Here is a 26792-nt window from a genome sequence, read left to right on the forward strand (position 1 = left end):
GCAGCACGTGGAAGGACCTGGAGCTGCATTTACAGAGCTGCAGACAGCGTGATGTCCTGTATGGACAGGTGGAAGGAACCAAGTCCTCAGCTGGAACACTCGTGTTTGTCCACAGACAGGAAACACAGCAGGAAACTTCCTCACAGAAGTGCAGCTCATGGATAACACACTTCCTGTCAGTCAGAATGAGGCTGCAGCCAAACACAGAAAGGTGTTTTTGTCCAGATGAGCCCAGAGAAGAAACACGAGTGTTCACAGACATCAGAAGCTCAGAGAGGTGAAACATGAGGTTGGAGTCCTCGTCAGCATCCAGAAGAGCTGCTGTGAAACCCTGAGTACTCATGACAGACTCTGATGGCACAAACACATCATGATTCAAACAGAAAGACAAACATGGAGCTCCTGATCCTCCTGCATGAGAACAAGCTGACATGAGCGCTGTGTCTGAGAGTGTCTCCCTGTCACAGTGACAATAACACAGCTGCTGCTCACAGTCATTAAACTGACCTGAGGTCAGCTGTGCTCCTTACATATGAACCATGTGACCTCACATCAGTGCTGTGGATGACTGTAGTCATAGAAGAGTAGAGCTGTAGCAGGTGGTGTGAGGAGGAGGTGGTGTATTCTAGTTAACGCAGTACTGAAACACTCCAGCAGAGGGCGCTGTTAAGTCCTTATTGTAACACAGTTACTGTGTGCAGTTAGACTTCATACATAATCTGCACTTATTTCCATCAGACATGCTGTCAGGAAATGATTGGTTTCTATTGATTCTACTTCCTGTTGACTCGTTTGATGACAGTGAAACAATCACAGCTGATTGTGTGATGATGTAAACTGTCACTGTTACATTCAGTGTGTGTGACATCATGTTAGTGCAGGCTGATAACAGCCTGGTTCTGTTAGAAACACATGAACGTGTCCATAGATCAGTGTGTGTTTAACATGAGAGCTTCAGCCCTGCTGATGTGTTAAATAAAGACATGCAGGAAAACTGATGAGACTCTGAAATAACTCTTTATATTTATAATGTAACTCTGCATCAAAAGAACAACAAAGGATCCCAGACAGGTTTCTGTGAACAAAGACCATTCTGATGTTTCTGTGTTTCTAACACTTTGACATTATTAGTAAACAGACTGCAGTGAGCAGCATTTATAAAGAGCTTCTATATAAAGATATGACAGCTGTTTGACAAGTTTATCACTCTGTGTTTGGACCTGATCAGTCCAGCTGTTTACTTGAAACATGTTCATTTACCTGTTCTGTTATATTCATGTTCTTGTCTCTGTTGAAAACACATTTTAATGTCCCTCAGATTTTTCTCCCAGATGAATAAATATAAAAATGACACAAACTGACTGCAGCTACTTTTTGTCCTTTCTGTCAAAAACCTTCATGTGACTCATGAGAGACACGTTTCAGCTGTTTGTGACAGATCAGAGGCCAACAAGTCATTTATAACACTTTCCATCATTGTTTAAAGTTCTCAGTGTTTCTGTGTTGCTGCGTATAGGATCTCCCAGCATCATCACTGTGCTGTCCAATCATTGTGTGCGAGGTTACCCTTATAGTGCGATGTGTGTTTGCACAAAGAGAAGCATGTGTGTCAAATATAAATAAGCACAGAACAGAAACAGCTGCTCGTTTCTTCTGTTTAGAGTCAAGTTAGTGTTTTGTGTCTTTGTTTGAGGCCTGATGTCGAGCAGAGGTGTGTGTAACTGCACTGGTCTGTTATATGTGTGAAGTGTGTGCTTCTCTTCAGCATCATCTTTGTCACTGCTGATTCCTTTGTGTCATCATGTGTTGAGAAGAGAGAACAGTTATAACGGAGGAGCAAAAGGAAGCCCTGAAATCTGCATCAACAAGGAAGTGTTGGCTCACCAGTGATCCCAGCAGAGCCACTGGTTTGGCTCCAGTTGTTACAGATTCAATGATGTTGTTGCTACAGATACATGTCAGCATCTTTATTGAATTTAATATGAAGCAGAAATGGTGTCATTAGGAGAAGAAGAGGAGAACAAGTCCGGCGAGGAGGCAGCAGCTCTTAAAGATGAAACAGCAGCTCAGCCCTGAGCTCAGAGAGCTGCACATGAAAAAGCTCCTCAAGCAGATCCTGTCAGAGGTTTGTCATCAACAGGAGGAACTGTTCACATCATAGGATGAAGATGCTGTCAGCTGGATGAAGAAGGTTATTTAATGCAAACGTTCACACTGAAGTCAAATTGTTGTCGTGTTGAACAGATTCATGTACTGATCGTCTCCAGAATGTTAGAAGAGCTTCAATGAATCATTAGAAACAACTTACAGCTGCACAGCTGTGTCAAACACATCTGTGTGTCATTGTGGGATTGTTGTGTTTCTACATGTGACACACGTCTAAAACATGCACACAATCTGAACACAAACAGGGACTCATGTGTTCCCACAGCCAGATGCTGAGAGCCATTTCCTTGTAGTCCTGTGTCTACATACATGAACCATTAGATGTTATTGGAATGATTGTCAGCTCTGATAGTTTCATGTGTGTTTAGCTGGACGCTGTTTGATCCTCGACATGTTTAAAGGTGTCCAGTCCTGAGACACTGGGGCTGGAAACAGCTGTGATGTCATTGGACTGTCACACAGACAGAAGTGCATGAAGTGAGCAGCCGAGGAGCCGCTGATGTTTTGGATTCAACAGCATTTGAAAGGTCGACACAGACACATTTGCACACAGAAAGCTGAATCTGTCATATGCCACAGTGAACTCACTGTTCAGGGTTTTTCAGGAAGCTTCTTAACTGCCTCTGCTGCCAAACAAGCAGCTGATGTCCTTGAGAAGAAGCTGAAGAAGTCTTCAACAACAAATACAGGAAGTGGACTTTCAAATACTAGATTCACTTTAGACTCACAGAGAAATGACTCAACCAGCTGTGTTTGACTCTATGAAAGGTCAGTGTGTGTCTGCACACAGACTGTTGTGTTGGACTGTTATTCAGTTGTCTGCTGAATGTTTTCAAATGTCTGCATCTCAGCTGTGATGAGGCTGGGGGTCATGGGAGGCCACCGTAGCAGCCTCTTCAACATCATGACATCATCATAAATGCTGCTGGACTGTCTGATGGGCTGACGGTGAAAAAGCCGTCGGGAAGGAAACAGAAGACATTTCAGAGGCTGCAGCAGATTTCTTTGATTCGGGGCCTTTTTCAGCTTTATTGGACAGAGCAGTGAAGATAAGTGACAGCAAAGCAGAGAGAAAGGGGGCGTGGCCCGGGTCAAAGCCAGGCCAGCTGCTCTCCACCTCGTGGCACATGGTCACCTGCTCATCCTAGTGAGCTCCACCAGCAGCCCTTTCACACACTTTACACTGTCAAACACTGTGTGTGGACCTCAGCTAACAACAGGCTGCATTTAAGTCTGGACTACATGCTTTTATATTGTTTTTATTCCATCAGCAGCTCAACATCATGAGCAGCTTTGACATAAAGACATCAAACTCAAGCTGACTTTAAACTACTTTTAATACAGGGGCTCAAAAACAACAACATCTTTATTATATATCAGGACACAAAGTCATTTCATCTCAAAGGGAAACAGCTTTATTTGGAATAACCAGCACTATCAACTGGTTTGGGATCTCCACCAGTTTCATGTCTTTGCAGCTTCTCCAACAAAGTTCCTGTAAAATCAGCATGTTTGTCTTTATTGGTTTGATAGTGATTGATTATTCAGTCCCAATCTGCTGTCATCTAAAGAACAAAATGATGTTTCTATGAGTCACAAAGCTCCAGATGTTGTCGGCTTCACAAAGAAAACAAAGAACTTAAACACAAAGTGTTTGGAGCCAAAATGTTCCCAAGCTGCTCTTTTTGAAATGGCAGAGGTACAGTGGTGTCTAACAGCACACTGTGGAAGGCAAACATGTTATTGTTGGATGAAACTTCATGAATCCTTTGTAGATTTGAGCTGTTGGAGCCTTTCTTTTCTCTTCAGGTGTACAGATGCTGAGGAGGCAGGTGAAGCAGGTGGAGCTGTTGTGATGCTGGCAGAGGGTGTGTCTTAGTAACTCTGTGAGGCACAACTGGATCCAACATTGTGGATGTGTTGATGTTGGAGCCATTAAGAGTCTCTGGCCACACTGTAGGATTTCCCTTTGATCCACTGTGGGGGCATTTTGGAGTCTGTCAGTGAAACTCTTCATGTTTGTGTTTGACTCCAGTTTATAGAAACAGAGAAATGTGTCATGCTTTTGTTCGGCCTCCACAAATACACACATTTGTTCATTGGTTGGACTTTTTGGAAGGAGACACATTGAAAACCATGTTAATAAGATCTTGTTGTTTCCTGTGGATCCGACACAGAGAGTGGACTTCAGACAGAAAGCGTGGAAGAGATTTTAGAGGCCGTGTGTGGCAACAGGAAGTTTCTGTGTGTTTGCTGATCTTACATGTGGAAAACAACACGTGATGTTTGTGAAGTTCTACAATGATCATTGTTCTCACAGCATTTTGAGTGGGAACAGTTCAAACTGGGAGTAGTGGGAGTTATTTACTGATTGAAACAAGCTGAATGTTTCTGTGACGATGAAGATCAGCAGCTCAGCTGATCAATGAACTGACATCTATCAGTCGTTTCATGAGATGAAGTCATCAGCAGACATTTGTTCTGACTGTGTGATGAATGTCAGAAGGTCAGGGCTCTGCTTTAGTCACTGCTTGATGATCATTGGCTCATTGTTGAATCCAGGGGCCCAGTCTGACCTCTGACCTTTGCTGCAGGTCTTCTGTGTTATCTCCACTTTCATGTCTGATCTTCTGCTGTATCGTCCAAAATAAACATCTGGATCATTTCCAACACTTCAGCAGATCTTTAGATTGGGCAGTGCAGCACAGAATAACACATATTGTACTATACTGCCCACTTCCTGATCTTATTGGATCTGTGTGTGAGGTTGGTGAAGGAAACACATGTTTACTGAGTGAGTCGCTGCCATTAGGAACTAGTTTTTATATCACAGCCTGGAAATCACACAGGACCATTTCTGCAAGTGAAAAGTCGTCATTGGAGGAAAATGATTATGTAGTTTGTGCGACTGAAGAATTGTCCCAACTACATGTGCTGCTGACCCTTGACCTTTTCTTTAGGTGCACAGAGGAGTCTGTGGGAACATCCAGAACTGAGGCATCTTGTGTACAAACGTGTTCAGACCAGATGTCAAATGATGTCAGATGTCATCCGTGAATGGATGCAACTGTGGATCGTTCCAATAAAATGAGGCAGTTTTGTAAGTACAAGCCCACTACAACCCATCATCAACATTTTAAATTACATTATACATCTTCACTGATATAAAGCACCACTATTTTAACCTGATTCACTTTTTCCACCCTAACAGTTCATTCCTCAAATCAAACAAGATATTTGACCCTAAAAAAATGCATCAACAAATCATTTTGTAATAAAATATTTATTCTTCAACTTTTACAAGTGAAATCAAACAAGTGTGTTTAAGAGTGAAACCAGAGTGGAAGCTGCTCATATAGAGTCCAACCCAGGCTAAAGTAAGCTGAGTAGAGCAGCACCATCAGTGTCGGCTCTCTGAACACGGTGCAAGATCGCCATCTGCAGGACAAAACTAGTTTTTCTCGCCCTCCTCGTCAACATCAAGATGATGTCATCGTACAGCAACTGATTCCCTGTCCGTCTGGAACAAAGCATTTACATTAAAAAAGACATTTACAGAAAATACAAACACCAACAACACATCTCATCATCACATGATATTTTATTATTTATTATATTATATATTTTTATTGTACCATCAACATCAACAAATACCAGCATATTTTCTTTGAGATTGAGTAGAGTGGACCTTTCCCTTGGTTCACTTCCTGCTCGCAGCATCAGCTGACCTCTGACTTCCTGGTTAAGGTCTCTCAGCGTTGACTGGAATATCAAATCGGACTCACACCATGTTCTTGTAATGTGGTCATGTCTGTCCGCTGTTTGAAGAGCATCTCTGGCCTAAACACAATAGGAAGAACAACAACACGGCTAAAAAAACCAACACATTTCCATATTAGATGAAGGGCACCGTAACTGGAAATGGTAACATTCATCTGATGCTGCTTTGGATTTATCTTCTGTTTTAGATCAACTTTGATCACTTCGAGCCATCTTAAGTCCGTTTGTTCTAACTTCTCACTAACATCTCGTATGATTTCAGATCCCTGCTGTTCCCCAGCTGCCCTGTAGGTTTGTGCTTTGACCTCCAGAGGGCGACAAATCAGCACAGACAGAGAGCTCCATTCAAACTTTGCTGCCATCAGGAATAATTCTTCAAATATAATCATCAGTGTTTGAGCAGTTATGATATCAGGGACAATCTAGACATGTGTGACAATACTGAACATGTCACATGACACACCTCAAACATCATGTGATCCACTCTCAGTCTGCACTTTCATTCATGACTTCAACAGGTTGAAATGAGCTTTGAAGAAACATTCAGTGGAATAAATCTTTCATGGATTCATGTGAGCAGCAGATGAACTTTACAAAGAATCAGTGGATTTATCTTCTGTTTTAGATCAACTTTGATCACTTCGAGCCATCTTAAGTCCGTTTGTTCTTCTCACTCACTAACGTCTCGTATGATTTCAGATCCCTGCTGTTCCCCAGCTGCCCTGTAGGTGGCCTCAGTGTGTCTCACACCATTTACAGATGATTACAGGTCGTTTACAGTTCAAACAGGTCCAACATAAGAAATATGCAGAAAATATCCTGCTATAACAGTTTGGGTCAAAGTGCAGATGTTCCAGATGTTCTGAGTCTGTCTGTGTTTCATGTTAACATGTAGATGTTGGACCAAAGTGAAGCTTTTTGATGTGACAGCAGGAATGTGAAGTGTAACTCTGAGCTGTAGGAAATGAAACTAAACGGACTTTTTCTCCTTTATTTATAGGAAAGTGTAGGAGAGCAACAGATGAACAAGCGTTACTGTAACAGGAAACATCAGAGGACCTGTATGTTCATCATCATCACTGTTTCCTTGTTCTGTCACAAACACACACTTCCTGCTCTCTCTCTGATGGATCTGATTGGCTGTTTCATTCACAGGAGGTCAAGGCGTCACACAAACAGCTTTAACTGCACAACGACACACTTTAAATCATCTGCAGACAAACCTGTGTGTTTGATTTATGAAGAAATAATAAAGACGTGTGTACAGCTGTCCATGAAGCAGCTTCTCACACAAACTCTGACACTTCAGCCACTTTAATTCCTGCAAAGCTGCGTAATAAAGAGCTGTGACTGCTATGAGCTGCTGATGATGACTGCATGAAGCTCTCAGCTGAAGCTTCTTTCATTTATTTTAATGTTAATGTCGCCTTTTTAAGTCTGTGTGAGGATTTTAATGACACACATTAAAGGAGCTTCTTTGATTAGAACCAAATTCATGTTGATTTTCAGCCTGAAATGATAAAAACTTTAATAATTCTGTTTATAATCATCAACCTGGAGACTAATGAAAAGTATAATAGTGAAAGAAAGCCTTTATTATTTGAGTAATGCCTGAATCTGCTCAGAGACAACACAGAGGTGTTGATGACAGTTTGACATTAACTGAATTAAAAACAAAGTGCTCTTATTGTGAAAATCTGCCTCCTACTTCTTTAAATCATTTTTATGTATTTTTTAACCTCACAGTGAAACATTGAGGCATTAATCTGACACAGTTTGATCAGCAGCTGTGTTTTCACTGACGTTTCACTTTGATTTGTTCAGACTGAGCAGAGAGGATCGGTTCTCTGTGTGCGCACTGCTGAGAAACACAAGCTCATTTCTGCTGTTTCATGAAAAGTGTTATGGAGGAACAAGAAGTTCAGCCTCTAAACTCTCAGCGTGAGGACTGAGTGAAGAGTTTCAGAGCAGAGAGTTTTGGCTCACAGCTTTTAGCGTCTACACAAAGAGACGATTACGCACTTGATCTGAGAACATCTCCACCTCCTACAAACAAACTCTCCTACGAGCAGCTGTCACAACCACAACAGGCAGAAGACTGGATTTCTTCAGGTCAGATTTCATGCAGGTTGCATAAATTGTGTGTCACAGACTTTGTAGTTCACATTTGTGTGACTCGTTTAAATCTTCTCCTCCTGAAAGTGAAACTCTTACAAACACATCAGGCCACAACCTGCTGCAGGTTAATGATTGATCTGAAGGCAGCTGACCTTTGAGCAGGAACTTGTGAGTCTTTTATTGTGTTTAGCACTGCCAAGTGCTGGCCTCTGCTTCCACCATCACATTTACACTGGTAGGTTCAGCACTGCTGCCTGCTTCAGACTGAATCCAGCAGCACAAAGACACAAGTTGAAACGAATAAAATCAGCATCTATTCCTTTATCACTGCTTTGTTACAGAGGAGAACAACGCTCCAGTAACGCGTAATCCGATTATTTTTTTGAAGTAACGAGTAAAGTAAGGGATTACTATTGCAAAAACGGTAATTAGATTACCGTTACTTTCCCGTAGGAACGCTGCGTTACTGCGTTACTAAAACCGTGATTTTTTTGCGAGAATGTCTCACGACAGTGACGTAAGCGAGTGCGACGTTAGTGACAACAGCTGTGTGCAGATCAACAATGGATCACATATCGAGTGCAGAGAGAGTATGAGCGTGCAGCGTTTAAAGCGTGGAAGTACTGACCTTACTTTGAGTTTGATTCCATAAAAAGTGACAAAAACATTAGTGTCCGCTGTGCGTGGGAAGAAAACTTCTTTTTACAGCGAAAAAACCCCTAAACTTCAAACAAGCACCGAGTAGCTACGACGTAATGGGAAACTCACAGAGAAACTCGCGGATTCTTCCACTGACCGCGGCACACCTGCACCAGGGTAAACCTCCGCCTGCCCCACTCCTGCTTTACAGGTGAAAATAGAGCAACAGGACCGCTGAGTCTTTGACTTTATTTATTTTCTGCTGTGTTTTACTTGCATCTATTTGAAAGACTGAGTGTAAACACAAAAAATATTTTATTTTATGTGCTGGAATGTGCAGAAAATAGGTTTACATGTCAAACTAATTTCTTCCAGTCAGAGAATGTTGCATATAATTAAATGTTTGCTTGATGCATAAAGTTAAAAGATTAAATCTAATAAAACAAGTTTTAAAAAGAGACTTTTCCATTTGATTACATTTTGTATGATGGATTATGTAGAAAAAGTAGAATTGGGCTGAAAGATCTATCACTTTATCACCTACTCAGGTTGTAAATCGTGTTTTTAAAAAGTAACTAAGTAATTAATTACTTTTGAAAATAAGTAATCAGTAAAGTAACGGGATTACTTTTTGGGGGAAGTAATTAGTTACTGATTACTGTTTTCAAGTAACTTGCCCAACACTGGACAGAGTGTTGGCTTCATCACCGACACACGTCACCACATCAGGAAACAGCTGGTTCAGTGAGTATTTAAGGTTCACTGCAGACAAACTGGAGAAAAACGAATCACATGAAACATTTGTTACTGGTTTCTGACCTCGTCGTAGAGACTCACATACCTGTGTTCTGCTATCAGTGTGATCACATGTGCTGGTACAGTTTGCCAGGTTGACCCATGTAACCTCCACTATCCTGTAGACGTGGAATATGTTTCACATATGGATCGCTTCATTACTCGACTATGACTGTGTGCTTCACAGGTGCTTACTGAAGTGCTGCTTTACACAAAACCAGACAGTAAAAATAAGAACTGCAGGTCCAGACCACAGGTTTATATAACCAGCCAAGATGGCGCCGCGTATGGATGCCCTGGTGCTTCAGTGCGTTACTTTTGTCTTGTTTTTGTGCATTTCTTCTGTGTCTGGGCACTCCTCTGGATACTCTTACACCAGAGAAGAGCTCCTTAACTACAGGACTACAACGCCTGTGGATTTATTTCCAATATTTGTCGCATCTGCGGCAGATTTACTGCTGACTCTGATCAGGAAAGTGAGACGTCGAAAGAGAGGTAAGCGAGCCGGCGTACTCGTGCGTTTGAGGAAACGCGGACTGAGAACTGCTCTTCCTGGGATCTTCCTTTCTAATGTACGCTCACTCTGGAATAAGATCGACGAACTGGCCCTGATGAGAAGCATGAACAGAGACTTTGCCTCCTCCTGTGTCTTATGTTTTACGGAGTCGTGGCTCAGTGAGGACATCCCGGACTGCGCGCTCAAGCTGGAGGGCTTTCATCTGCTGCGCGCGGACCGGCAGGCCGCTCTCTCCGGTAAAACCAAAGGTGGAGGTGTCTGCTTCTACATCAATAGTGGCTGGTGCACAGATGTAACAGTGATTGCTCAGCACTGCTCTCCCTCTCTGGAATATCTTTTTATTCACTGCAAACCGTTTTATTTTCCGCGGGAGTTTGCTTCATTCATCCTGGCCGCTGTTTACATCCCGCCAGACGCGGATGCGCAAGCAGCTCAGTGCGCACTCGCAGAGCAGATTCTCCACACGGAGCGGACATACCCGGACTCTCTCATCATTGCTCTTGGGGACTTTAACAAAGCCAATCTGAGCCATGAGCTTCCGAAATACAAGCAGTATATTAAATGCCCGACCAGAGAGGAGAGGACATTGGACCACTGCTACAGCACGATCAGCGGGGCCTATCGCGCGGTGCCGCGCGCTTCACTTGGACTTTCTGACCACGTCATGATCCACCTGATCCCCACGTACAGACAGAGGCTGAAGCTCTCCAAACCTGTCGTGAGGACCAAAAAACTGTGGAGCAACGAGGATGTGGAGGAGCTTCGCACGTGTTTGGAGACCACAGACTGGGACACAATGAAGGCTGCTTCTAACAGCTTGGACGAGTTTACGGACACTGTCACCTCCTATATCCACTTCTGTGAGGACAGCATTGTGCCATCACGCACCAGGGTGAGTTATAACAATGACAAACCCTGGTTTACTCCTAAACTCAAAAAGCTGTGGCTGGAAAAGAGTAAGGCGTTCAGAAGCGGAGACAGGGACTGCTACAGAGAGGCCAAGTACAGGTTCACTAAGGAAGTGGACATTGCCAAACATCAGCACTCTGAGAAGATGCAGCAGCAGATCTCAGAGAATGACTCGGCCTCTGTGTGGAAAGGTTTTAGGAATATTACAAACTACAAGCCTAAAACCCCCCACTCCACTGATGACTTGCTCTTAGCCAACACCCTTAACGACTTCTACTGCCGTTTTGACGAGTCATCAGGCAGCCTTCACACCTCCAACGACCCCAACAATAGAAGCACTTTGGACACTCATTCCCCCACCTCTCCCCCCTCCATAGAGCCATCACCACCTTCAAACTGTTCACCTACAACACCCCCCTCCTCACCCCACACAAAAGAGGATTTCACACCACCTCCTCCCACCACAACTCTTCATATTCATGAAGCAGATGTGAGGAAGCAGTTTAAGAGTCTGAATGCTCGGAAAGCTCCCGGCCCAGACGGTGTGTCTCCTGCCACCCTCAGACACTGTGCAAACGAGCTGGCCCCAGTGTTTTCTGGCATCTTCAACTCCTCACTGCAGGCATGTCATGTGCCTGCCTGCTTCAAGTCCTCTACCATAATCCCTGTCCCCAAGAAACCTAGGATCACTGGACTAAATGACTACAGACCCGTGGCTCTGACATCTGTGGTCATGAAGTCATTTGAGCGCCTAGTTCTCTCCTATCTCAAGACCCTCACGGCCCCCCTCCTGGACCCCCTGCAGTTTGCATATAGAGCCAACAGGTCTGTAGACGACGCCATCAACATGGCCCTACACTTTATCCTGCAGCATCTGGACTCCCCAGGAACCTACGCCAGGATCCTGTTTGTGGACTTCAGCTCTGCCTTCAACACCATCCTTCCAGACCATCTCCGAGGCAAGCTTTCCCAGATGAATGTGCCTGATCCCATCTGCCGGTGGATCACTGACTTCCTGACGGACAGGAAGCAGCACGTGAGGCTGGGGAAGAATGTCTCGGACTCCCGGACCATCAGCACCGGCTCCCCTCAGGGCTGTGTTCTTTCTCCTCTGCTCTTCTCCCTGTACACCAACTGCTGCACCTCCACCCACCAGTCTGTCAAGCTAATCAAGTTCGCAGATGACACCACCGTCATTGGGCTCATCTCGGACGGGGATGAGTCTGCCTACAGGAGGGAGGTTGAACGCCTGGTGTCTTGGTGCAGCCACAACAACCTGGTGCTGAATGCCCAGAAGACAGTGGAGATTATTGTGGACTTCAGGAAGCACACAGCCCCACTCCCCCCCATCATCCTGACTGACACCCCCATCACCTCTGTGGACTCATTCCGCTTCCTGGGTACCACCATCACCCAGGACCTGAAGTGGGAGCCCACCATCACCTCCGTCATCAAGAAAGCCCAGCAGAGGATGTACTTCCTGAGGCAGCTGAAGAAATTCAACCTGCCAACACGGACGATGACGCAATTCTACACCGCAATCATCGAGTCCATCCTCACCTCCTCCATCACCGTGTGGTACGCTGGAGCCACTATCAGGGACAAACAGAGACTGCAGCGTGTTGTGCGCTCTGCTGAGAAGGTGATTGGCTGCAGACTCCCATCTCTGCAGGACCTGTACACCTCCAGGACACTGGGGCGTGCAGCTCGGATCTCAGCTGACCCTTCTCACCCGGGACACAGTCTGTTTGACCTGCTCCCCTCAGGCAGGAGGCTCCGGTCCATTCGCACCAGAACCTCTCGCCACGAGAACAGTTTCTTCCCCTCTGCTGTTGGACACATGAACAATAAACGTACGACTGTTCCCACCACTAACACATGACCCTACGCTGTGTTCACTGCATCATTCCATGTCTGGCACTGATCACCACCTGCACTCATGTATATATCTCATGTATATCTCATGCACATATCTTTCTCTCTACATAGCACTTTAATTCTTATTGTCTGCACTGAAGCACCGCAGCAATTTCCTAATGTTGTAAACCTCAACATCTGGCAATAAACCCATTCTGATTCTGATTCTGCACACGGGTGTTCACTGTTCATAGACATAAACTACACCTCTATTGGTGCTACTCCCAAGCACATTGTGCGCTGTCGGTCCTGCTTGCTACACAACAGCATTCAATATTTAGTATTTACTGCTGTTTACACTTAGCTAGATTAACGTGATGGTGTTGTGTTTAGTATGTTGCTCTGTTAGTTTTGCTTGTTTTCTCTTCTTCTTCTCTTTTTAAGTTTCCTTTCTCTCTGTCCCTCTTCCCTTCTGTTTTTCTTTTCCTTCATCTTTCTTTCTCCCTTTCCTATCCCTCAGTCCCGTCTGTCCCGTCTATTTTCTAGTTTTGACCCTTTCACGCATGAATTATGACAACCTCAATCAGGATTTTGTTCTTAAGTGTTTTTATTCATCTTTAGGCATGAAAAAAGATTTTTGAACTTCATTTAAACGTGTACTTTTCAAAGAGTGTTTTTTACATGTCCAGTTAGGTGGACAACAGGTTTTGACAGGGTATGGAGGGACACATCAGTGTCGAATGTAGTGGTTTATGTGCAAGTATACCATCAACACTGACACAAATACAAGCCTTTGAATAGCTGTAACTGTAGTGACCACTGTGTGTGAAAGAGTTAAGTGATCAGGTTTAAGAGATCAGTGATAAATCTGTGCTGTTGGATCAATAATGAAACAGACTGCTGTTAGAAATAACTCTGATTCTGCTGTTTATATCCTGATCAAATAGATGATAAATTGTTTCAGTGCGTAACTCACAGAAAGAAGCAGAACAGTTCACATCAGGCTGAAACCTCTGCAGTGTCTTCTTGGCTTCGTCTCTAAATTTTAAAGTTGTGTAGTATTTTGTAAGAAACTCCTTTAAATTGTCCTTCAAGTTTGTTTCCAGTTAATTCCTCCATATAAAGAAGAAGGAATGACTTGTGTTTATAAAGGATCTTCCTGTTGTTCCACGTTTGTTGGAGAGAAGTTATGCTTATAAGTTTCCATGTGTAACAGTCGCAATAGTGTGGTGTCTCTTTAAGACGACTTAATGTTTAGTGATGTCACAAGCATGCGCCCTGCCCTCTGTTGTATGAACGCTGCTCGCTTCATGTATGATAAGACAGCAGCCGTTCAGTGTTTCAGTCATAAAAACACTTCCTGTCACCGTGGTGGTTACAGTGACATCATGCAGTTTGTGCTTTGACCTCCAGAGGGCGACAAATCAGCACAGACAGAGAGCTCCATTCAAACTTTGCTGCCATCAGGAATAATTCTTCAAATATAATCATCAGTGTTTGAGCAGTTATGATATCAGGGACAATCTAGACATGTGTGACAATACTGAACATGTCACATGACACACCTCAAACATCATGTGATCCACTCTCAGTCTGCACTTTCAGTCATGACTTCATGAATTTATGATCAGTTTAGTCCTGAAATATTCAAATGCTGCAGGGTGAAGAACAACAAAGTGCTGACACATGTTTGTGTTTCAAACAGGAAAACCAGCAGAAATAAATCATCTTTGGACAACATGACAGAGATTAGTGAGTTTCCAACTTGCACTTGAATGCAGCACAGACAGATTCTGATGTTCGTGGTTGTAAACGTGTCCTCAAACGCCGCTCTGACTCTTTCCTTCCTGCTCAAAGTTCCTCTTTTCTGAACTTGGTGTTTGTGCCTGACGCTGATCGTCTCCGTGTGGAGCTCCGTGTGAAGGTAACGTTAGCAGTGTGTAATGTTTCCTGGCTAACATCAGCTGTGTGCAGCTCAGTTCCAGCACAAATGTGCCGCTCCATAGTTCACGGTAACGGACTCATGAGGTCGACCGTTAAACGCTCTCCCGCCATTTTGTCTGTGTGCGCGGATGTGTACGTTTTTGTTACCACTGTCATCTCATCAATAGCCTATTTGTAAAAGATCTCTGTTCATAGTTTAGTTGGATTTTAAAACTCTGTAGTTGGACAGTTTTATTTTGGACTGATGCTAAAATTCTTGCTGATTGTTTCTGTCGAGGTTTTGTACTTGACATCCGCCATTTTGGATGTGATAAGCTGTAGAGAGTGCGTCCAAAAAGAGAAACCAGAAAGAGAACCTGTTTTATTAATAACCTCTTGCAAATAGAAGAATATGAAAAAAACAACAACAAATAGGATAAAACCTTTAAATTACTTGAATTTTTAAAATCACCATCATCTGTTAACACAAATTTGATCATTTCAAATTTGTGTTTTCATTTTCTCTTCCCAGTTACTTCTTTCTCATTCTCTTCATTCTCCTTGTCACCTTACGTCTCACTCCTTAACTGAAGTTATAGTTCTAACATAAGAAGTCCCACCAACGTCCTTTATTTAATCTCTGTGTTGTCACAGTTATTATCATCAGATCAGACATGAGACCCAGACAACATCATAAGTTTACAAGCTAACATCATGTCAGCTAACATTAGACGATAGCATCATAAACTTTAAATTACTTTGCCTCTGATCAACAGTTTGATTACATTCTCACATCACAGGTTTATTTGGGGTGGGGTGGCTGTAGCTCAGGTGGCAGAGCAGGTCAGCCACTAATCAGAAGGTCGGTGGTTCGATCCCAGGCTGCACGCCAAATATCCTTGGGCAAGATACTAACCCTGTGTTTGCCTACTGGTGGTGGTCAGAGGGCCTGGTGGCGCCTGTGTCCGGCAGCCTCGCCTCTGTCAGTGCGCCCCAGGGCAACTGTGGCTACAATGTAGCTTGCTATCGCCTGTGTGTGAATGGGTGGATGACTGAATGTAGTGTAAAGCGCTTTGGGGTCCTATGGACTAGAAAAGCACTATACAAATGCAGGCCATTTACCATTTGCTAAGTGTGAGTCCGCCCACATTAGATCCACTTTTCAGCAGGTGGAATAATTTGTAGTACTGCTGTGTTTAGCAGCATGTTTTGCAAATTACTGCATTTTGTTTGACTTCCTTGTGAAATCCAACCCCCCCAATAAAATTACATAAGGTATAAATAAAAGCCAAATAAAAGAAAGAAAAAATAAATCCCGCCTGGATCTCGGTACCTCCAGGAGCAGCTGGTCAGCTGACCTGGGACTGACACGGTGTGTGGAGATGAAGAAGCTCAGAGAGCTACAGCGGGGCAAGACTGTGAAAGCATTTAAAGACAAACGGCACAAATTTTAAAATGAACTCTAAAAGACACAGGCAGCCAGTGCAGAGAGGCCAGCACAGGGGTTATATGCTCTCTTTTACAAGTTCCTGTTAGGAGTCGTGCAGCAGCATTTTGAACCAGCTGCAGACGTGAGAGCAACGACTGACTGACCCCACATAAAGTGCGTTGCAGTCCAGGTGGGAAGAAATAAAAGCATGGATCGCTGTTTTAAGATGCTGCTGTGAAAGAAAAGATTTGCCAGTCGCCTTAAATGATGAAAACTGGACTTCACCACTGCTCTGATTTGGTTCTCCAATTTCAAATCACGTCCAACTTAAAACCAAGATCAGTAACAACAGGTTTAAAATAAACTTCCAGGAGTCCCAAATCTACAGAGGACTCGCAGGGACCACTGGGTCCAAACACCAACAACTTGTTTTCTTTTTATTAAAATTTAAAAAGTTTAGAGCCAACCAAGCTTTAATGTCATCTAGGCATGTCATGAGAGGTTTTATGCAGATGACACCCTTCTGCTTCAGTGGCAAATGAATTTGGCAGTCATCGGCATAACAATGAAATGAGATCCCATGCCTTCTAAAGATGGAACCCAGAGGCAATAAATACAGTAAAACGAGCAATGGCCCTAAAATTGAACCCTGTGGGACGCCGCATGACAGAGGAGCAGAAGATGATTTGGAACCGAGAAGGCTGACAGAGAAAGTTCTGACAAATAAACCTAACCAATTGAGTGCAGTGCCACCAACAGTTTTGGGAAGGTTAGTTTTAAAATGTATTCCATTATAGAATACAGAATACATGCCCCAAAATGTCTTCTGTAACGCATTCCATTACATTATTCGATGAGAGTAACGTATTCTGAATACTTTTGATTACTTAATATATTATCATGCTGTTTACAACTACATGATGTTAGGTAATCTTACACGGATGGATTAAGTGGCAGAAACACACACGGGCACAGGATAGTTGTGATGCAAGTTTATATACCAGAATAGGGAATATTTACAAGGAAGGGGGCTATATGCAGTGACAGATAAAAATGTGCCAGGAGAGTAACACCGAAGAGATGAGACGAAGCCGAGGTATGCAGATGACGCACCGGAGCTACCTGACAACGAGGAACAAAACAGAGTTTACGGAGTACCGTTGATAGCCGAAAGTTAAACAAAAGTGGACGGGGAGAGTTGGAGAGCTTACTTGAAACACAAACTACAGCTGCAGCAGTGATCACAGCCTGATGGAACGTAGCTCTCCGTCGCGGATCCACAGTAGCCAACACCAAAAACGAGGCAGGCGAGCAGGCAGCGGAACAGGCTAAAACAAAAGAGAAGCAGGCAAAAAGTGGATCCTTAAAACATGCAGCTCCACAGCATGGAATCAGCAGATTCAGCTTGCACTAACACGTTACCACTTGTGACAGCAGCAATACTCTGACACCAGACGTCCGTGACTCGGCTCTATAAAACCGCTCACTGATGACGTCCGATGTGCCGCAGGTGTGCCGGAATGCCATCAAGCCCCGCCTCACCTACCTATGCCAAAAAGGAAAACAAAACCCAAACAACAACAATACACCTACCCACCACCTCCTAACACATGAATGTACTATTGCTGTGATTTATTACAGACAACAGAACTTATTGTTTTCGGAGGAAAACACGAACACGGTGTACAGTCGAGTCTTAATAGCTTACTTACAGCTGGGCTCGTCAGGCACTCTTCTTGGCTGCAGTGGTTATTATTATATTTACATGCTTCCAGCTCCCGTTTTTGCTCAATGACAACTCGTACTTTTCCTTTTTCTCCCGCCCTCGCTCACAGACACATAACGGGTATGACAGCCAATTCTCCCTGCAGCACGAACTACACTGCCCATCAGGCTACATTCTTTAGAGCTATACCTGTAGAATTCTGCCTGTTAGCTTAGCACAACAACAACAACAGCAACAACAAAAAGGCGAGCCAACTGTTCACAGCGCCTTCTGGTGGATTTTTTTTGGCATAACAGATGTAAACCAGACCATCTGTCAGCTCTTTGTTACTTCGGAAACATGGATTAAACAATTTCTCATCCACGACGCAATCCGATAAAAACCGATCTCTTTATCCGTCGGCTTCCTGTGGCTGTCATGCGACTATTGCACTTAATAACACAACAGCTTCTTGTCATTCTTTGTGTGTCTTTTTATCGCTGTGTGACTGTTTTCATGTGAAAGCCTGCTTGCACTAGTACCGCTTGCCACTCGTTCCCAGAATCCTTTGCGCTTTTACCCTGGACTGACGTCACATTTTCAGTCTCTATAATGGCAGTTGTTGATGGATGTGGCTCTGATGCAGCCGTGGTAGCTGCTGATAATCACGATGCTATCAGGTACTGGCAAAAAGGAGGAAATCTGTCTTAGCACATTTGCGCCGCTGTGTGTTTTTGTGGTCTTCTTTTGGAACTATTTCAGTGAGTTTTAGTCGGAGTGCGGTGAAACTTGGTGTTTGGAATCGGTGATAGCTCTGGGAGCTAACTAGCCTTTCTTTAGCCGGTTACATGAAGTCTGTTTGGTTTTGTTTGTTTATGGACTTTTGGGCATTTATGTAACTACTCTTTTAATCATTGCTTGTTTCGTGTGTTTGGTGGTTGTAGAAATGTTTTCTATCAGACTTTAGCAGAGATTTCTGTGGATACCACACATGTCTTTTGCCCCCGGTACGGGAGCGTGGGGCTTATTAAAGTAAATTTGTAAGAATCAGCAATTTATTTAAGCTTTTCTCTCTTTTTCATTTTCTTTTGCTAACTGTGTTTAACAGGAACGTGGTCATTGAGAGCATCACAGTCGGTGCTGCTGTTTCCTGTGTCTGTACAGAGTTTGATCTTCAGCACATGATGTTCGTCTGTCTCTGCATCTGTTTCTCTGACTGCAGCTGTGTTTGGAACATCCAATCCTCCAACACCTCAACTCTGCTGATCCTCTTTGAATCCTGGATCAGGAAGTTGAATATTTGGTCTTTAAGTTTCTGTCTTAAACTCAGTCTTACTTGGAGCTTCATGAGTGCAGCTCCTGTTCAGACAGGTGTTCACAGAGACAGGTATTAATGACCTTCCTGTTCCACATGTGTAAATGTGCACACTGCTGTTTGTGCCACGTGATGCTGCAGGATCTGTTAACATGATGGTAACATCTGTTCTAACATCAGCTGTCACAGAGTGTTTGTCAAATGGCTCTCTGGCTGTTTCCTTCCTGTTCAAAGTTTACTTTCACTTCCTGAACTTTGTGTCTCTGACTGATGCTGATCGTATCCGTGTGAAGCTCCGTGTTGAGGTAATGTTAACAGTGTGTAATGTTTCCTGGCTAACATCAGATGTGTGCAGCTTAGTTCCAGCACAAATTTGCCGCTCCATAGTTCACGGTAACGGACTCACAGCTGGACCAACGAGGCCGAGTGTGTCCGCCATGACCTGTTAGTCTGTGATCAGAGTCTGAATGAGAGGAGCAGAGTTAGCTGATGGTCAGCAGCTGAACTCCGAGTCATTGTTACTTCCTGATGACTGAAGGCAGTTTTTCCTGCCTCCATCAGTCTGTGGAGGAGGTGGAGAGGAGCCCCAGCTCTCCCCTCACTGACTCTCTGTCTGTGGCCTGAGCTTGATGGAGAGACTCTGAGTCTTTATACCCACAGACTCACAGAGAGGTCACAGCTGGTTTGATAGATTATTTATCACAGGTGGAGTTTAGACACAGATTAAACACGTAAACGTCTGATTTTATAAAAACTGCATCACAAAGAGTTGGCTCCGCTCCAACAGGAAGTGACATTTCCACCACAGAGAGTCATGTGACTCAGACTGTTTCCTCCAGCAGACGGCTGCCTGCTAACCAGTGTAGAAACCAATGACTGTATAAAAGATGTACGACGCGACCCCGCCTCCTCCCATTGTGTAAAAATGAAGCCAAAATATCCCGCTTCTGGAGGCTGCCATCTTGCAAATTTGGAGCCAGAGTCTGCGCAGTAGTGACTTGAGGTGGAGCGACTGTGTAACGCTCCCGCCCACACACCCGCTGGACGTGACCGCCTACACTTTCTACGTAGCCCGGCTGCTCGAGTATTTTTGCTGGTTTACCGCGACTGAGAACTCGTCTAATTAAGGTAAATACAACCATGTCACTGTTATGAAAAAGACACACAGCTTATCATCGTATAGTTCTAAAATCACTCTGTTGTTAATTCGTTAGTTAGATTAGCCTCTAGCATACGCACTGTGTTGGAGGCTTGTTGCTAGCTAGTTAGCGATGCTACACACCTGCTACTCTTAATAGTCTTCAACACTTATGTGTTTTTTATTCATTTTTAGACAGCGATGAGATCAGCTGCACACTCCACAGTAGGGCTGCCACAAACGATTATTTTGATAGTCGACTAGTCACCGATTATTTTTGCGATTAGTCGACTAATCAGATCATCATCCATTGGACGTAAAACGTACAGCAGCATCTGCTCTTATATAATTATCATTAGCTTACAGCTATAAGTGTTTAAGGTATGTGCTAACTAAAAATAAAGACAAGATGATAGTTTATTAAATTTTAATGAAATCTGCAGATTGTTTCGGTGAAGTTTAATAAACTCCTTGCTATCTAAAATATAACAGGACACCGGAGTATATTCTCAGCATCTCACACTTCTGATAATCAGCTGTCTTGAGGTTGAGCTTGAGGTTTATCCAGCTGTGTAAAAACTATAACTTTAATCTCAGCCAAACCGATTTACTCAGGAACAAATAAAATACAAAAAAAGCCAAACAATAACATTTTTAAGTTATCTAAGTGTTTAACCATGTTTAACCTGAGTAGCGAAAGACTGCGGTGGGTTTGAAAACGATTTGCCGGGAGTCCGGTGCTCTCATGGCCCCCGGCTAGCTATCGAGCTAGTGGGTAACAGACGTCTCCGAAAACGTCGGAGTGCTTTTGAAAATATGTGGTGTCTTGATGAACTGAGCAGGTATTTGAGGTTTACACAGCTACATTCTCGCCTGAAAATATGTTAAACGTTTATTTTGTGACCTAGAAAGAATAATAAGAGTAATTTTAAAACTAACTAGCTGCCGCCATTGTTGGAAACTGAGCTGGGTTGCGCTATGAATTCTGGGACAGAGCTACTTCTTCTTCTTCGGGGTTTAACGGCAGCTGGCATCCTTGTACATGCAGTGCTGCCCTCTTCTGTTTCAGTCCGTTATTACACTCTTAAATGCTACTACCGGTACTTATTCCTGCGTCTTTTGGGATCTTACAAAGCTTCAAACGACGCGTCGACTATTAAATCAGTCGTCGACGATTTTGATAGTCGACGTAATCGTGACTAGTCGACTAATCGTGGCAGCCCTACTCCACAGAGGCCCAGAGTTACTGTTAATATCAAAAATATAATACTGTCCTTTGAGATTTTAACATAAGAGTGTAATGGATCTAAAACTGTTTAAATCTCTAGTCTACATCCTGGTAACATGGAGACTTTAAAAACATCAGCAGAACGTTTCAGTAGTGTAGTCTAATTTGTTCTTTTCATTTAATAATAGAGTCCATATTATATCAACAGCTACATTCACCCTGGAGAGAAACTAGTGAGGGAGACCATCAGGACCAAGCTGGGTTTCCTGCGTCCAGAGGTTTGGAGAAACTTCTTCCCTTTCTTTCATCACAGCTCCTGTGCCAGAAGTTCTGTTGACCCACTGAGAGAGTCTTCATTTAACACCAGGAAGACTGAAGCTCATGTTATTGATTGTTACATCCTGTGAGGCTGTGGGAGTGTGTGGGCGTGGTGTTGTCTTCTCCCTCTCCTCCTCCTTCTTTCTTGCCCCTCCCCTGTCTCTCTCTGCCCCTGCCTTCTCCTTTAGGACACACCTGCTGCTCATCTGCCCTCGTTTACCACCAATTACCCTCAGAGGTGATATAAGCTGGAGAAGAGCAGTGTGGATGTGGGAGAGGCTTCTGGTGGAGTTCCTCTGTGCTGGTTAGTGTGTGATACTGGTCTAGGTATGGGAAACGGCCTGCTTTGTGTGGCTCTTTGTGAGTAGTTCTTAACTGAGTGGTGGTTTCCCTTAAGTATTATTAAGGCCTCCATTATTTTGTTTGGCCTGCCTGGTAATTGTTAATAGCAGCGTTGCTGTCTTTTTCTGTTGAAGCCTTATAGTTGTTTTCTTTTGTTGAAGTGGTCACTATCTCTTTGGGTTGACCTGTCTGATTTATCATTAAAGCAGTGGTGCTGTCTCTTTTTGTTGTTACTATTTATATGATTATTGAGTTAATTGATTATAATAAAGATATATTTTGTGTTAACTACCTCTGCCTGGTGTTCTTTTAATTTCACCCGGATCCAACTGTTACCGTCCCCCACCCTCTTCGCCTAGCTTTTATGTGGGGACGTAACATTGATCAAGCAGGACTCATGATCTTCACCAGCAGCTCCCTCACAGGGAAATCTTCAGCACTCCTTCGTAGGCCCGCCCCAGGAGATGGATAAACCCAGCATTTCATCAACACTGTGATGGAGACCTCTGGTTTGTGTAGTGTTATAAATACTCGGATACTCCCCAGAGGCTCCAGGCTTTTACATAAAGATATGATATTCAGTCCTGTAGAAAGTTATATATTTAAAAATATATGATCCTCTCTGGTTACTCTGGTATGAATAACTCTGCATCACTTTATGGTAAATAACACTATCTGCAAAAAGCTGTGAAAGAATTCCAGATCACAAGTCTGTAATTTGACATACAAGTGACGACCTTTGACCTTCATCAGGTTTTATCTAATTGTGTCAGAGAAACTCAAGCGTGCTCTTCATGCAGCTGAGTACATCAAGTGTTTAAAACGGAAGCTGTGCAGGTCTGAGATCAGCAGCTTTGTGAAACACCAAACTGAGGTCCTGTTAATGCTGATATATGTGACACAGTTACAGGTGTGATTAATACTTTTGTTTTTTTTTTTTGTCTTTAACTTTATCAATAAAACAGCTGCAGCTTTCACTACAGCACATGTGGTGCTTTAACCTTTGTACTGTTTGCATCAGTTCATTCTGCAGTTAACATGTGAACATGTTGGATGATCTGTCTGCTGTCACTGGGTGGTGCTGAGGTCTGAATCTGAGGGCAGCTCCTGTAATCACAAAGAGAACAGAACCATCACAAACTGAAATATAAAGTTTATCTCAAATCTGAAATAGAGCTGATCCTTCTGTCCTCACACACCCAGGATCTGAAGTTCTTCTCGTACATTTTTTCAGTATTACAGTACACTACAGTACTTTAATCCATAATTCCTGATTAATGAGGAGTTACTGAAGTACAAGCTTTTAAAATTTTTTTTTACTGTCTTTACAGATGTGGCAAGAGACTGAAAACATGCTGTTGTTTGCACATATTTAATATTCAGCTCTGCACAGGAGCTGCAGCTAGGGTTGCCAACCGTCCCTTAAAAAACGGAATCGTCCCGTATTTCGAAACAAAAGTACACGTCCCGTATTGAGCTAATAAGGGACGCACTTTGTCCCGTAATACAGTGAGAATCAAAAGTAGTCTATAAATGTTAATGGAATTAACGCTTTGTTTGAAAACATAATTCCCAGCCCCTCTCCTGCTTCGTGACCAATGAGCTGACAGCACACTTATGACAATTCAGATTACCACTTATCTCGTTGGGCGAGGAAAGGTCGCTTGCGGAGAAAATACCGGAAGACAACAGATGACCACAACAAGAAGCATGGCCAACAGGGAAACAAACGCCGACACTGCGGTGCAAGTCTCGGATGACAGTACACCTAAAGCTGGGCAAACACTGTGCGATTTTTTTCAGTATTCAGCTCCTGCTCAAACTGCACGATTGACTCGCAGGGGTTAGAAGTTGGTAGGTCACGATGCAGGTCTCACGCTATACGGCCCAATGCTCTGATGCGACCTGAGTGCTCACACTGTGCGTCCATAAAATGAAGGTTATAACAGAAAATCTGTCGCTCGCTCTCCCTCTCTGTCTTTCACTCACACAGACACACCACCACCATCAACTTTGCTAAATTGCTAATGAAAAACATGATCAGGCAGCTGTGATTGAGCAGCAATGTAAATCCAACTATTTTCACGGTTGTTGTGGTCGTGATAATTTTGTGATGCCACATCGAAAAGGCTCGGATGAGCTTTCCAAAGTTCTACAAGTTGTGCCTCCATCACTTGTGTCCAGATCACAGGCTGCACAGCCGTGCTGCTCCATCTTTTTCACTGACGTTTACGTGTTTGCGCGTGAGCAGTGTGAGCGGCTGCGGTGACACGTCACGAGCGATTGACTATCGGGAGCTGGTCGTAGGTGTTAATCGTGTCTCATCGTTACCCCACGTATACTACACGATGCACGACGCACGATGAAGGCCAAAATCGGGCCGATCGCCAAAACGGTCGCACGACTCAAAAATTGTCTCAAAATGGGCCAAAAATCGCACAGTGTTATGCTGGGCTTAGAGCAGCAATGTTTGTTTGCTCAGAGAAAGAAAGAAAAAGGCTGCTAAAGTACAGGGAGGAGTGGGAAAAGGAAAACACTGGGCTGGGAAAATGCACGATATACACCTTTAAAGCGCACTGCACTGTGTGCCGACACACTTTTTCCATAGGCATGCTTCTAGTGGTGGGCACATGAAGAACATGAGGGGCGTGAAAGCTCGGGGAACCCTTAACCAATTTTTTGTCCACCAGGCCACGGCAGAAGCAGATATGGTATGTAAACACTGGTTTGTTTTTTTTAAACCCTCTGGTTAAGGTTAATATGGGCATGTGCAGTGAATATCAGCGCTATGTGGCCAGAAGTGTGATAATATCATTTATTTTGTGTAATAAACAACTGCAAGGATAGATGATTACAAGAAATAGATCATGTTACAGGAAAAATGATTCTATGTTTCTTTACCTTCTTTTAAATGTACAAAGATGCCCTTTGTCTTCCCTTTGTCTATGGTTAGATTAGTTTAGAATTATCCTTTTAGACTTTCTCAGCAAAGACATACTGTTTTGGGACATATTGTTTTAGATTGTTTTATCTCTCACAGCTTTCTCCCAGCTCTCTGCTGACGAGACTAGCGCCACATATGGAGTTGTTTATTTTATCTGTTTTGTATTTTCTTATCCTGTTCTCACTGTGTTTCCTATAAAAAAGTGCCAAGCCTCTGTACACGTCGTGAGTTGTTCTGAACAGCTTACCCGTGCGCACGTTAAAGCATAAAAAGTAATCTTGTCTCATTGTGTCTTTATTTCTCCTGGGTCTTTTACAGAGTTTTCCCCCAACATTTCTTGGTCCTTCGGAGCCGGAGCACCTCCATCGTGTCCCATCTCCGTGACCAGTCCACGTTGTTCGTCTGTCGACAGCTCACACACCAGGTGTGTGATAAAAGTCCAAGAGCATTTAAATTCGGGTCTTGGCCAACGTCTTAGAAAGCGACCCACGGTGGTGGGGCCCGATCGAGGTGGACCAGACCAGGTAGATACAGACACACTGACACAATTTTGCGTAAAAGCGTATTTTAAATTCAGGTAATTTAAAATAGCGGAAGTAGCTCGTCGACTGGTAGCTTGGAGCTCGTCGACTGGAAGCTCCCCACCTTTGTGGGTTAGGTTTGGAGCTCTGGGTAGCTCCCCCAGCTGGGTCTAGGGAATAAGTAGCTCGTCTACAGAAAGACTGGCAGCTCCCCTTATGATAAGGGTTCCGATCGCGCGAATAGGTGTGAATGTGAATGTGTGTGTGTATTGTTTTAATTAACGGAGCAAGCTGAATTTTCACGGTCCAATAAGAGACTGAGCTGCTCCTACTGTGTTTTTCTTTTACTGCTATTCACTGACGTGCTGGTGAGTTGAGAGAACGGTCGAGTTCCGTCTCGTAAAGTTCACACCGCTTTCGGAACTAGTCTGAAAGTCGAAGGGCGTGTGAGCAACCACTCTCGTCTCTAATACCAGCGAAGGTGATAGCAGCTGTATCGTGTATATATTACTTAAACAAAAATAAGTAAATACATAAATAAGATGGGTAATCAAGCAAGTGAAATTAAAACTCATTCCTGCTGACGAGCAGTGGTGAGAAAAGAAAAGTCCAGACGCCGGACAAAAACAGAGAGAGATTTAAGAAAACAAAATATAAACAGTCAGAAGAACAGAATCCAACTGCCAGTTTAGTAAAACCAGACGACGAGACACTGTGCAGTTCCCACAATCCTTTTAGTAAACCATCATTCACTCCTGCAGCCGCATCTGCAGCAACACCCATATCAGGAAGAACATAATAATCCCTTATTAAGTGAAAACTAGAGATCACAGTAGTTTGAAGTAGTTTAAAAGGGTTGAAAACAGACCCCACTGAGTAGATATAAATATAAAAAGTACGAAATAAAGATAAACAAAGGGAAAATTACAGTAGAAATTATCTTTAGAGTATTTGAAATTAATAATAGCAAGGATAACAACCTGTAAAGTGATATTAACAATGAAACACAGTTGGCATGATGACCATGCCCACAATGTATAAAATGAATATAAAGCAAATAATTCACACGAAAATATTTTAATAACATAAATAAAGTATATTAAGGCTGTGTCATTGTTCAGCCAAGGACAGTATGCGAAAAAGTAACT

The 26792-nt window shown here is 43.4% G+C and overlaps 1 protein-coding gene across 1 annotated transcript in view; it reads left to right on the top strand.

Annotated features, from left to right (window-relative positions):
• The first annotated feature begins 14538 nt into the window (after positions 1 to 14538).
• The window catches only part of LOC146679560 (protein NLRC3-like), a 48228-nt gene continuing 35974 nt past the window's right edge, over positions 14539 to 26792 (top strand). Inside the window, exon 1 of the mRNA XM_085450224.1 lies at positions 14539 to 14705. The gene's annotated coding sequence lies outside the window, so the exon portion shown is untranslated. The remainder of the gene's footprint in view (positions 14706 to 26792) is intronic.

The sequence above is a fragment of the Copadichromis virginalis genome, unplaced genomic scaffold, assembly GCF_057382275.1.
Source record: "Copadichromis virginalis isolate Kocher_CV1m ecotype Utaka unplaced genomic scaffold, C_Virginalis_male_GT1.1 unmapped_scaffold_1, whole genome shotgun sequence".
Lineage (NCBI taxonomy): Eukaryota > Metazoa > Chordata > Actinopteri > Cichliformes > Cichlidae > Copadichromis > Copadichromis virginalis.